Source organism: Lasioglossum baleicum, unplaced genomic scaffold (genome assembly GCF_051020765.1).
Source record: "Lasioglossum baleicum unplaced genomic scaffold, iyLasBale1 scaffold0027, whole genome shotgun sequence".
Lineage (NCBI taxonomy): Eukaryota > Metazoa > Arthropoda > Insecta > Hymenoptera > Halictidae > Lasioglossum > Lasioglossum baleicum.
In genome coordinates, this window is record NW_027469087.1 from 1,942,490 (window position 1) to 1,957,592 (window position 15,103).

The following is a 15,103-nucleotide window of genomic DNA, read 5'->3' on the forward strand; positions in this document are numbered from 1 at the left end:
GCATAACGCATAACGCATAACGCATAACGCATAACGCATAACGCATAACCCATAACGCTCAATGGAAAAGTCATAACGCATAACGCTCAATAAAAAAGTCATACTGCTTAACGCATAACGCATAACGCATAACGCATAACGCATAACGCACATCGCATAACGCATAACGCATAACGCATAACGCATAACGCATAACGCATAACGCATAACACATAACGCATAACGCGTAACGCGTAACGCATAACGCATAACGCATAACGCATAACGCATAACGCATAACGCATAACGCATAACGCATAACGCATAACGCATAACGCATAACCCATAACGCATAACGCATAACGCATGACGCATGACGCATAACGCATAACGCATAACGCATAACGGATAACGCGTAATGCATAACGCATAACGCTTAACGCATGACGCATAACGCATAACCCATAACGAATAACGCATAACGCTCAATGGAAAAGTCATAACGCATAACGCTCAATAAAAAAGTCATACTGCTTAACGCATAACGCATAACGCATAACGCATAACGCATAACGCACATCGCATAACGCATAACGCATAACGCATAACGCATAACGCATAACGCACATCGCATAACGCATAACGCATAACGCATAACGCATAACGCATAACGCATAACGCATAACACATAACGCATAACGCGTAACGCGTAACGCATAACGCATAACGCATAACGCATAACGCATAACGCATAACGCATAACGCATAACGCATAACGCATAACGCATAACGCATAACGCATAACGCATAACGCGTAAAGCATAACGCGTAACGCATCCCGCGTAACGCATAACGCATAACACATAACGCATAACGCGTAACGCGTAACGCATAACGCATAACGCATAACGCATAACGCATAACGCATAACGCATAACGCATAACGCATAACGCATAACGCATAATGCGTAACGCATAACGCATAACGCATAACGCATAACGCATAACGCATAACGCATAACGCATAACGCATAACGCATAACGCATAACGCATAACGCATAACGCATAACGCATAACGCTTAACGAATAACGAATAACGCATAACGCATAACGCATAACCCATAACGCATAACGCATAACGCATGACGCATGACGCATAATGCATAACGCATAACGCATAACGGATAACGCGTAATGCATAACGCATAACGCTTAACGCATGACGCATAACGCATAACCCATAACGAATAACGCATAACGCTCAATGGAAAAGTCATAACGCATAACGCTCAATAAAAAAGTCATACTGCTTAACGCATAACGCATAACGCATAACGCATAACGCATAACGCATAACGCATAACGCATAACACATAACGCATAACGCGTAACGCGTAACGCATAACGCATAACGCATAACGCATAACGCATAACGCATAACGCATAACGCATAACGCATAACGCATAACGCATAACGCATAACCCATAACGCATAACGCATAACGCATGACGCATGACGCATAACGCATAACGCATAACGCATAACGGATAACGCGTAATGCATAACGCATAACGCTTAACGCATGACGCATAACGCATAACCCATAACGAATAACGCATAACGCTCAATGGAAAAGTCATAACGCATAACGCTCAATAAAAAAGTCATACTGCTTAACGCATAACGCATAACGCATAACGCATAACGCATAACGCATAACGCATAACGCATAACGCATAACGCATAACGCATAACGCATAACGCATAACGCATAACGCATAACGCATAACGCATAACGCATAACGCATAACGCATAACCCATAACGCATAACGCATAACGCATGACGCATGACGCATAACGCATAACGCAAAGCGCATAACGCATAACGCATAACGCATAACGCATAACGCATAACGCATAACGAATAACGCATATCGCATAACGCATAACGCATAACGCATAACGCATAACGCATAACGCATAACGCATAACGCACATCGCATAACGCATAACGCATAACGCATAACGCATAACGCATAACGCATAACGCATAACGCATAACGCGTAACGCATACCGCATAACGCATAACGCATAACACATAACGCATAACGCGTAACGCTCAATGAAAAAGTCATAACGCATAACGCATATCGCATAACCCGTAAAGCACAACGCATAACACATAACGCATAACGCATAACACATAACGCATAACGCATAACGTATAACGCATAACGCATAACGCATAACGCATAACGCATAACGCATAATGCATAACGCATTACGCATAACGCATAACGCATAACGCATAACGCATAACGCACATCGCATAACGCATAACGCATAACGCATAACGCATAACGCATAACGCATAACGCATAACGCATAACGCATAACGCATAACGCATAACGAATAACGCGTAACGCATAACGCGTAACGCATACCGCATAACGCATAACGCATAACGCATAACGCATAACGCGTAACGCGTAACGCATAACGCATAACGCATAACGCATAACGCATAACGCATAACGCATAACGCATAACGCATAACGTTTAACGCATAACGCATAACGCATAACGCATAACGCATAACGCATAACGCATAACGCATAACGCATAACGCATAACGCATAACGCATAACGCATAACGCATAACGCATAACGCATAACGCATAACGCATAACGCATAACGCATAACGCATAACGCATAACGCATAACGCATAACGCATAACGCATAACGCTTAACGAATAACGAATAACGCATAACGCATAATGCATAACGCATTACGCATAACGCATAACGCATAACGCATAACGCATAACGCACATCGCATAACGCATAACGCATAACGCATAACGCATAACGCATAACGCATAACGCATAACGCATAACGCATAACGCATAACGCATAACGCATAACGCATAACGCATAACGAATAACGCGTAACGCATAACGCGTAACGCATACCGCATAACGCATAACGCATAACGCATAACGCATAACGCGTAACGCGTAACGCATAACGCATAACGCATAACGCATAACGCATAACGCATAACGCATAACGCATAACGCATAACGTTTAACGCATAACGCATAACGCATAACGCATAACGCATAACACATAACGCATAACGCATAACGCATAACGCATAACGCATAACGCATAACGCATAACGCATAACGCATAACGCATAACGCATAACGCATAACGCATAACGCATAACGCATAACCCATAACGCATAACGCATAACGCATGACGCATGACGCATAACGCATAACGCATAACGCATAACGCATAACGCATAACGCATAACGCATAACGCATAACGCATAACGCATAACGCATAACGCATAACGCATAACGCATAACGCATAACGCATAACGCATAACGCATAACGCATAACGCATAACGCATAACGCATAACGCATAACGCATAACGCATAACGCATAACGCATAACGCATAACGCATAACGCATAACGCATAACGCATAACGCATAACGCATAACGCATAACGCATAACGCATAACGCATAACGCATAACGCATAACGCATAACGCATAACGCATAACGCATAACGCATAACGCATAACGCATAACGCATAACGCATAACGCATAACGCATAACGCATAACGCATAACGCATAACGCATAACACATAACGCATAACGCATAACGTATAACGCATAACGCATAACGCATAACGCATAACGCATAACGCATTACGCATAACGCATAACGCATAACGCATAACGCATAACGCATAACGCACATCGCTTAACGCATAACGCATAACGCATAACGCATAACGCATAACGCATAACGCATAACGCATAACGCATAACGCGTAACCCATAACGCGTAACGCATACCGCAAAACGCATAACGCATAACGCATAACGCATAACGCATAACGCATAACGCATAACGCATAACGCATAACGCATAACGCATAACGCATAACGCATAACGCATAACGCATAACGCATAACGCATAACGCATAACGCATAACGCATAACGCATAACGCATAACGCATAACGCATAACGCATAACGCATAACGCATAACGCATAACGCATAACGCATAACGCATAACGCATAACGCATAACGCATAACGCATAACGCATAACGCATAACGCATAACGCATAACGCATAACGCATAACGCATAACGCATAACGCATAACGCATAACGCATAACGCATAACGCATAACGCATAACGCATAACGCATAACGCATAACGCATAACGCATAACGCATAACGCATAACGCATAACGCATAACGCATAACGCATAACGCATAACGCATAACGCATAACGCATAACGCATAACGCATGACGCATAACGCATAACGCATAACGCATAACGCATAACGCATAACGCATAACGCATAACGCATAACGCATAACGCATAACGCATAACGCATAACGCATAACGCATAACGCATAACGCATAACGCATAACGCATAACGCATAACGCATAACGCATAACGCATAACGCATAACGCATAACGCATAACGCATAACGCATAACGCATAATGCATAACGCATAACGCATAACGCATAACGCGTAACGCATAACGCGTAACGCATAACGCATAACGCATAACGCATAACGCATAACGCATAACGCATAACGCATAACGCATAACGCATAACGCATAACGCATAACGCATAACGCATAACGCATAACGCATAACGCATAACGCATAACGCATAACCCATAACGCATAACGCATAACGCATGACGCATGACGCATAACGCATAACGCATAACGCATAACGCATAACGCATAACGCATAACGCATAACGCATAACGCACATCGCATAACGCATAACGCCTAACGCATAACGCATAACGCATAACGCATAACGCATAACGCATAACGCATAACGCATAACGCATAACGCGTAACGCATACCGCATAACGCATAACGCATAACACATAACGCATAACGCGTAACGCGTAACGCATAACGCATAACGCATAACGCATAACGCATAACGCATAACGCATAACGCATAACGCATAACGCATAACGCATAACGCATAACGCATAACGCATAACGCATAACGCATAACGCATAACGCATAACGCATAACGCATAACGCATAACGCATAACGCATAACGCATAACGCATAACGCATAACGCATAACGCATAACGCATAACGCATAACGCATAACGCATAACGCATAACGCATAACGCATAACGCATAACGCATAACGCATAACGCATAACGCATAACGCATAACGCATAACGCATAACGCATAACGCATAACGCATAACGCATAACGGATAACGCATAACGCATAACGCATAACGCATAACGCATAACGCATAACGCATAACGCATAACGCATAACGCATAACGCATAACGCATAACGCATAACGCATAACGCATAACGCATAACGCATAACGCATAACGCATAACGCATAACGCATAACGCATAACGCATAACGCATAACGCATAACGCATAATGCATAACGCATAACGCTTAACGAATAACGAATAACGCATAACGCATAACGCATAACCCATAACGCATAACGCATAACGCATGACGCATAACGCATAACGCATAACGCATGACGGATAACGCGTAATGCATAACGCATAACGCTTAACGCATGACGCATAACGCATAACCCATAACGCTCAATGGAAAAGTCATAACGCATAACGCTCAATGAAAAAGTCATAATGCTTAACGCATAACGCATAACGCATAACGCATAACGCATAACGCATAACGCATAACGCATAACGCATAACGCATAACGCATAACGCATAACGCATAACGCATAACGCATAACGCATAACGCATAACGCATAACGCATAACGCATAACGCATAACGCATAACGCATAACGCATAACGCATAACGCATAACGCATAACGCATAACGCATAACGCATAACGCATAACGCATAACGCATAACGCATAACGCATAACGCATAACGCATAACGCATAACGCATAACGCATAACGCATAACGCATAACGCATAACGCATAACGCATAACGCATAACGCATAACGCATAACGCATAACGCATAACGCATAACGCATAACGCATAACGCATAACGCATAACGCATAACGCATAACACATAACGCATAACGCATAACGTATAACGCATAACGCATAACGCATAACGCATAATGCATAACGCATTACGCATAACGCATAACGCATAACGCATAACGCATAACGCATAACGCACATCGCTTAACGCATAACGCATAACGCATAACGCATAACGCATAACGCATAACGCATAACGCATAACGCGTAACCCATAACGCGTAACGCATACCGCAAAACGCATAACGCATAACGCATAACGCATAACGCATAACGCATAACGCATAACGCATAACGCATAACGCATAACGCATAACGCATAACGCATAACGCATAACGCATAACGCATAACGCATAACGCATAACGCATAACGCATAACGCATAACGCTTAACGCATAACGCATAACGCATAACGCATAACGCATAACGCATAACGCATAACGCATAACGCATAACGCATAACGCATAACGCATAACGCATAACGCATAACGCATAACGCATAACGCATAACGCATAACGCATAACGCATAACGCATAACGCATAACGCATAACGCATAACGCATAACGCATAACGCATAACGCATAACGCATAACGCATAACGCATAACGCATAACGCATAACGCATAACGCATAACGCATAACGCATAACGCATAACGCATAACGCATAACGCATAACGCATAACGCATAACGCATAACGCATAACGCATAACGCATAACGCATAACGCATAACGCATAACGCATAACGCATAACGCATAACGCATAACGCATAACGCATAACGCATAACGCATAACGCATAACGCATAACGCATAACGCATAACGCATAACGCATAACGCATAACGCATAACGCATAACGCATAACGCATAACGCATAACGCATAACGCATAACGCATAACGCATAACGCATAACGCATAACGCATAACGCATAACGCATAACGCATAACGCATAACGCATAACGCATAACGCATAACGCGTAACGCGTAACGCGTAACGCATAACGCATAACGCATAACGCATAACGCATAACGCATAACGCATAACGCATAACGCATAACGCATAACGCATAACGCATATCGCATAACGCATAACGCTCAATGAAAAAGTCATAACGCATAACGCATATCGCATAACCCGTAAAGCACAACGCATAACACATAACGCATAACGCATAACACATAACGCATAACGCATAACGTATAACGCATAACGCATAACGCATAACGCATAATGCATAACGCATTACGCATAACGCATAACGCATAACGCATAACGCACATCGCATAACGCATAACGCATAACCCATAACGCATAACGCATAACGCATAACGCATAACGCATAACGCATAACGCATAACGCATAACGCATAACGCATAACGCATAACGCATAACGCATAACCCATAACGCATAACCCATAACGAATAACGCATAACGATCAATGGAAAAGTCATAACGCATAACGCTCAATGAAAAAGTCATAATGCTTAACGCATAACGCATAACGCATAACGCATATCGCATAACGCATAACGCTCAATGAAAAAGTCATAACGCATAACGCATATCGCATAACCCGTAAAGCACAACGCATAACACATAACACATAACGCACAACGCATAACACATAACGCATAACGCATAACACATAACGCATAACGCATAACGCATAACGCTCAATGAAAAAGTCATAACGCATAACGCATATCGCATAACCCGTAAAGCACAACGCATAACACATAACGCATAACGCATAACACATAACGCATAACGCATAACGTATAACGCATAACGCATAACGCATAACGCATAACGCATAATGCATAACGCATTACGCATAACGCATAACGCATAACGCATAACGCATAACGCACATCGCATAACGCACATCGCATAACGCATAACGCATAACGCATAACGCATAACGCATAACGCATAACGCATAACGCATAACGCATAACGCATAACGCATAACGCATAACGCATAACGCGTAACGAATAACGCATAACGCATAACGCGTAACGCGTAACGCATAACGCATAACGCATAACGCATAACGCATAACGCATAACGCATAACGCATAACGCATAACGCATAACGCATAACGCATAACGCATAACGCATAACGCATAACGCATAACGCATAACGCATAACGCATAACGCATAACGCATAACGCATAACGCATAACGCATAACGCATAACGCATAACGCATAACGCATAACGCATAACGCATAACGCATAACGCATAACGCATAACGCATAACGCTTAACGAATAACGAATAACGCATAACGCATAACGCATAACGCATAACCCATAACGCATAACGCATAACGCATGACGCATGACGCATAACGCATAACGCATAACGCATAACGCATAACGCATAACGCATAACGCATAACGCATAACGCATAACGCATAACGCATAACGCATAACGCATAACGCATAACGCATAACGCATAACGCATAACGCATAACGCATAACGCATAACGCATAACGCATAACGCATAACGCATAACGCATAACGCATAACGCATAACGCATAACGCATAACGCATAACGCATAACGCATAACGCATAACGCATAACGCATAACGCATAACGCATAACGCATAACGCATAACGCATAACGCATAACGCATAACGCATAACGCATAACGCATAACGCATAACGCATAACGCATAACACATAACGCATAACGCATAACACATAACGCATAACGCATAACGTATAACGCATAACGCATAACGCATAACGCATAACGCATAATGCATAACGCATTACGCATAACGCATAACGCATAACGCATAACGCATAACGCATAACGCATAACGCACATCGCATAACGCATAACGCATAACGCATAACGCATAACGCATAACGCATAACGCATAACGCGTAACCCATAACGCGTAACGCATACCGCAAAACGCATAACGCATAACGCGTAACGCATAACGCGTAACGCATAACGCATAACGCATAACGCATAACGCATAACGCATAACGCATAACGCATAACGCATAACGCATAACGCATAACGCATAACGCATAACGCATAACGCATAACGCATATCGCATAACGCATAACGCTCAATGAAAAAGTCATAACGCATAACGCATATCGCATAACCCGTAAAGCACAACGCATAACACATAACGCATAACGCATAACACATAACGCATAACGCATAACGCATAACGCATAACGCGTAACGCGTAACGCATAACGCGTAACGCATACCGCATAACGCATAACGCATAACACATAACGCATAACGCACATCGCATAACGCATAACGCCTAACGCATAACGCATAACGCATAACGCATAACGCATAACGCATAACGCATAACGCATAACGCATAACGCATAACGCGTAACGCATACCGCATAACGCATAACGCATAACACATAACGCATAACGCGTAACGCGTAACGCATAACGCATAACGCATAACGCATAACGCATAACGCATAACGCATAACGCATAACGCATAACGCATAACGCATAACGCATAACGCATAACGCATAACGCATAACGCATAACGCATAACGCATAACGCATAACGCATAACGCATAACGCATAACGCATAACGCATAACGCATAACGCATAACGCATAACGCATAACGCATAACGCATAACGCATAACCCATAACGCATAACGCATAACGCATGACGCATGACGCATAACGCATAACGCATAACGCATAACGCATAACGCATAACGCATAACGCATAACGCATAACGCATAACGCATAACGCATATCGCATAACGCATAACGCATAACGCATAACGCATAACGCATAACGCATAACGCATAACGCATAACGCATAACGCATAACGCATAACGCATAACGCATAACGCATAACGCATAACGCATAACGCGTAACGCGTAACGCATAACGCGTAACGCATACCGCATAACGCATAACGCATAACACATAACGCATAACGCGTAACGCGTAACGCATAACGCATAACGCATAACGCATAACGCATAACGCATAACGCATAACGCATAACGCATAACGCATAACGCATAACGCATAACGCATAACGCATAACGCATAACGCATAACGCATAACGCATAACGCATAACGCATAACGCATAACGCATAACGCATAACGCATAACGCATAACGCATAACGCATAACGCATAACGCATAACGCATAACGCATAACGCATAACGGATAACGCATAACGCATAACGCATAACGCATAACGCATAACGCATAACGCATAACGCATAACGCATAACGCATAACGCATAACGCATAACGCATAACGCATAACGCATAACGCATAATGCATAACGCATAACGCTTAACGAATAACGAATAACGCATAACGCATAACGCATAACCCATAACGCATAACGCATAACGCATGACGCATAACGCATAACGCATAACGCATGACGGATAACGCGTAATGCATAACGCATAACGCTTAACGCATGACGCATAACGCATAACCCATAACGCTCAATGGAAAAGTCATAACGCATAACGCTCAATGAAAAAGTCATAATGCTTAACGCATAACGCATAACGCATAACGCATAACGCATAACGCACATCGCATAACGCATAACGCATAACGCATAACGCATAACGCATAACGCATAACGCATAACGCATAACGCATAACGCATAACGCATAACGCATAACGCATAACGCATAACGCATAACGCATAACGCATAACGCATAACGCATAACGCATAACGCATAACGCATAACGCATAACGCATAACGCATAACGCATAACGCATAACGCATAACGCATAACGCATAACGCATAACGCATAACGCATAACGCATAACGCATAACGCATAACGCATAACGCATAACGCATAACGCATAACGCGTAACGCGTAACGCGTAACGCATAACGCATAACGCATAACGCATAACGCATAACGCATAACGCATAACGCATAACGCATAACGCATAACGCATAACGCATATCGCATAACGCATAACGCTCAATGAAAAAGTCATAACGCATAACGCATATCGCATAACCCGTAAAGCACAACGCATAACACATAACGCATAACGCATAACGCATAACGCATAACGCATAACGCATAACGCATAACGCATAACGCATAACGCACATCGCATAACGCATAACGCCTAACGCATAACGCATAACGCATAACGCATAACGCATAACGCATAACGCATAACGCATAACGCGTAAAGCATAACGCGTAACGCATACCGCATAACGCATAACGCATAACACATAACGCATAACGCGTAACGCGTAACGCATAACGCATAACGCATAACGCATAACGCATAACGCATAACGCATAACGCATAACGCATAACGCATAACGAATAACGCATATCGCATAACGCATAACGCATAACGCATAACGCATAACGCATAACGCATAAAGCATAACGCATAACGCATAACGCATAACGCATAACGCATAACGCATAACGCATAACGCACATCGCATAACGCATAACGCATAACGCATATCGCATAACCCGTAAAGCACAACGCATAACACATAACGCATAACGCATAACGCATAACGCATAACGCATAACGCATAACGCATAACGCATAACGAATAACGCATATCGCATAACGCATAACGCATAACGCATAACGCATAACGTATAACGCATAACGCATAACGCATAACGCATAACGCATAACGCATAACGCATAACGCATAACGCATAACGCATAACGCATAACGCATAACGCATAACGCATAACGCATAACGCATAACGCATAACGCATAACGCTTAACGAATAACGAATAACGCATAACGCATAACGCATAACCCATAACGCATAACGCATAACGCATGACGCATAACGCATAACGCATAACGCATGACGGATAACGCGTAATGCATAACGCATAACGCTTAACGCATGACGCATAACGCATAACCCATAACGAATAACGCATAACGCTCAATGGAAAAGTCATAACGCATAACGCTCAATGAAAAAGTCATAACGCATAACGCATATCGCATAACCCGTAAAGCACAACGCATAACACATAACACATAACGCATAACGCATAACGCATAACGCATAACGCATAACGCATGACGCATGACGCATAACGCATAACGCATGACGCATAACGCATAACGCATAACGCATAACGCATAACGCATAACGCATGACGCATGACGCATAACGCATAACGCATAACGCATAACGCATAACGCATAACGCATAACGCATAACGCATAACGCATAACGCATAACGCATAACGCATAACGCATGACGCATAACGCATAACGCATAACGCATAACGCATAACGCATAACGCATAACGCATGACGCATGACGCATAACGCATAACGCATAACGCATAACGCATAACGCATAACGCATAACGCATAACGCATAACGCATAACGCATAACGCATAACGCATAACGCATAACGCATAACGCATAACGCATAACGCATAACGCATAACGCTTAACGAATAACGAATAACGCATAACGCATAACGCATAACCCATAACGCATAATGCATAACGCATGACGCATAACGCATAACGCATAACGCATGACGGATAACGCGTAATGCATAACGCATAACGCTTAACGCATGACGCATAACGCATAACCCATAACGAATAACGCATAACGCTCAATGGAAAAGTCATAACGCATAACGCTCAATGAAAAAGTCATAATGCTTAACGCATAACGCATAACGCATAACGCATAACGCATAACGCACATCGCATAACGCATAACGCATAACGCATAACGCATAACGCATAACGCATAACGCATAACGCATAACGCATAACGCATAACGCATAACGCATAACGCATAACGCATAACGCATAACGCATAACGCATAACGCATAACGCATAACGCATAACGCATAACGCATAACGCATAACGCATAACGCATAACGCATAACGCATAACGCATAACGCATAACGCATAACGCATAACGCATAACGCATAACGCATAACGCATAACGCATAACGCTTAACGAATAACGAATAACGCATAACGCATAACGCATAACCCATAACGCATAACGCATAACGCATGACGCATAACGCATAACGCATAACGCATGACGGATAACGCGTAATGCATAACGCATAACGCTTAACGCATGACGCATAACGCATAACCCATAACGAATAACGCATAACGCTCAATGGAAAAGTCATAACGCATAACGCTCAATGAAAAAGTCATAATGCTTAACGCATAACGCATAACGCATAACGCATAACGCATAACGCACATCGCATAACGCATAACGCATAACGCATAACGCATAACGCATAACGCATAACGCATAACGCATAACGCATAACGCATAACGCATAACGCATAACGCATAACGCATAACGCATAACGCATAACGCATAACGCATAACGCATAACGCATAACGCATAACGCATAACGCATAACGCATAACGCATAACGCATAACGCATAACGCATAACGCATAACGCATAACGCATAACGCATAACGCATAACGCATAACGCATAACGCATAACGCATACCGCATAACGCATAACGCATAACGCATAACGCGTAACGCGTAACGCGTAACGCATAACGCATAACGCATAACGCATAACGCATAACGCATAACGCATAACGCATAACGCATAACGCATAACGCATAACGCATAACGCATAACGCATAACGCATAACGCATAACGCATAACGCATAACGCATAACGCATAACGCATAACGCATAACGCATAACGCATAACGCATAACGCATAACGCATAACGCATAACGCATAACGCATAACGCATAACGCATAACGCATAACGCATAACGCATAACGCATAACGCATAACGCATAACGCATAACGCTTAACGAATAACGAATAACGCATAACGCATAACGCATAACGCATAACGCATAACGCATAACGCATAACGCATAACGCATAACGCATAACGCATAACGCATAACGCATAACGCATAACGCATATCGCATAACGCATAACGCATAACGCATAACGCATAACGCATAACGCATAACGCATAACGCATAACGCATAACGCATAACGCATAACGCATAACGCATAACGCACATCGCATAACGCATAACGCATAACGCATAACGCATAACGCATAACGCATAACGCATAACGCATAACGCATAACGCATAACGCATAACGCATAACGCATAACGCATAACGCATAACGCATAACGCATAACGCATAACGCATAACGCATAACGCATAACGCATAACGCATAACGCATAACGCATAACGCGTAACGCATACCGCATAACGCATAACGCATAACACATAACGCATAACGCGTAACGCGTAACGCGTAACGCATAACGCATAACGCATAACGCATAACGCATAACGCATAACGCATAACGCATAACGCATAACGCATAACGCATAACGCATAACGCATAACGCATAACGCATAACGCATAACGCATAACGCATAACGCATAACGCATAACGCATAACGCATAACGCATAACGCATAACGCATAACGCATAACGCATAACGCATAACGCATAACGCATAACGCATAACGCATAACGCATAACGCATAACGCATAATGCATAACGCATAACGCATAACGCATAACGCATAACGCATAACGCATAACGCTTAACGAATAACGAATAACGCATAACGCATAACGCATAACGCATAACGCATAACGCATAACGCATAACGCATAACGCATAACGCATAACGCATAACGCATAACGCATAACGCATAACGCATATCGCATAACGCATAACGCATAACGCATAACGCATAACGCATAACGCATAACGCATAACGCATAACGCATAACGCATAACGCATAACGCATAACGCACATCGCATAACGCATAACGCATAACGCATAACGCATAACGCATAACGCATAACGCATAACGCATAACGCATAACGCATAACGCATAACGCATAACGCAT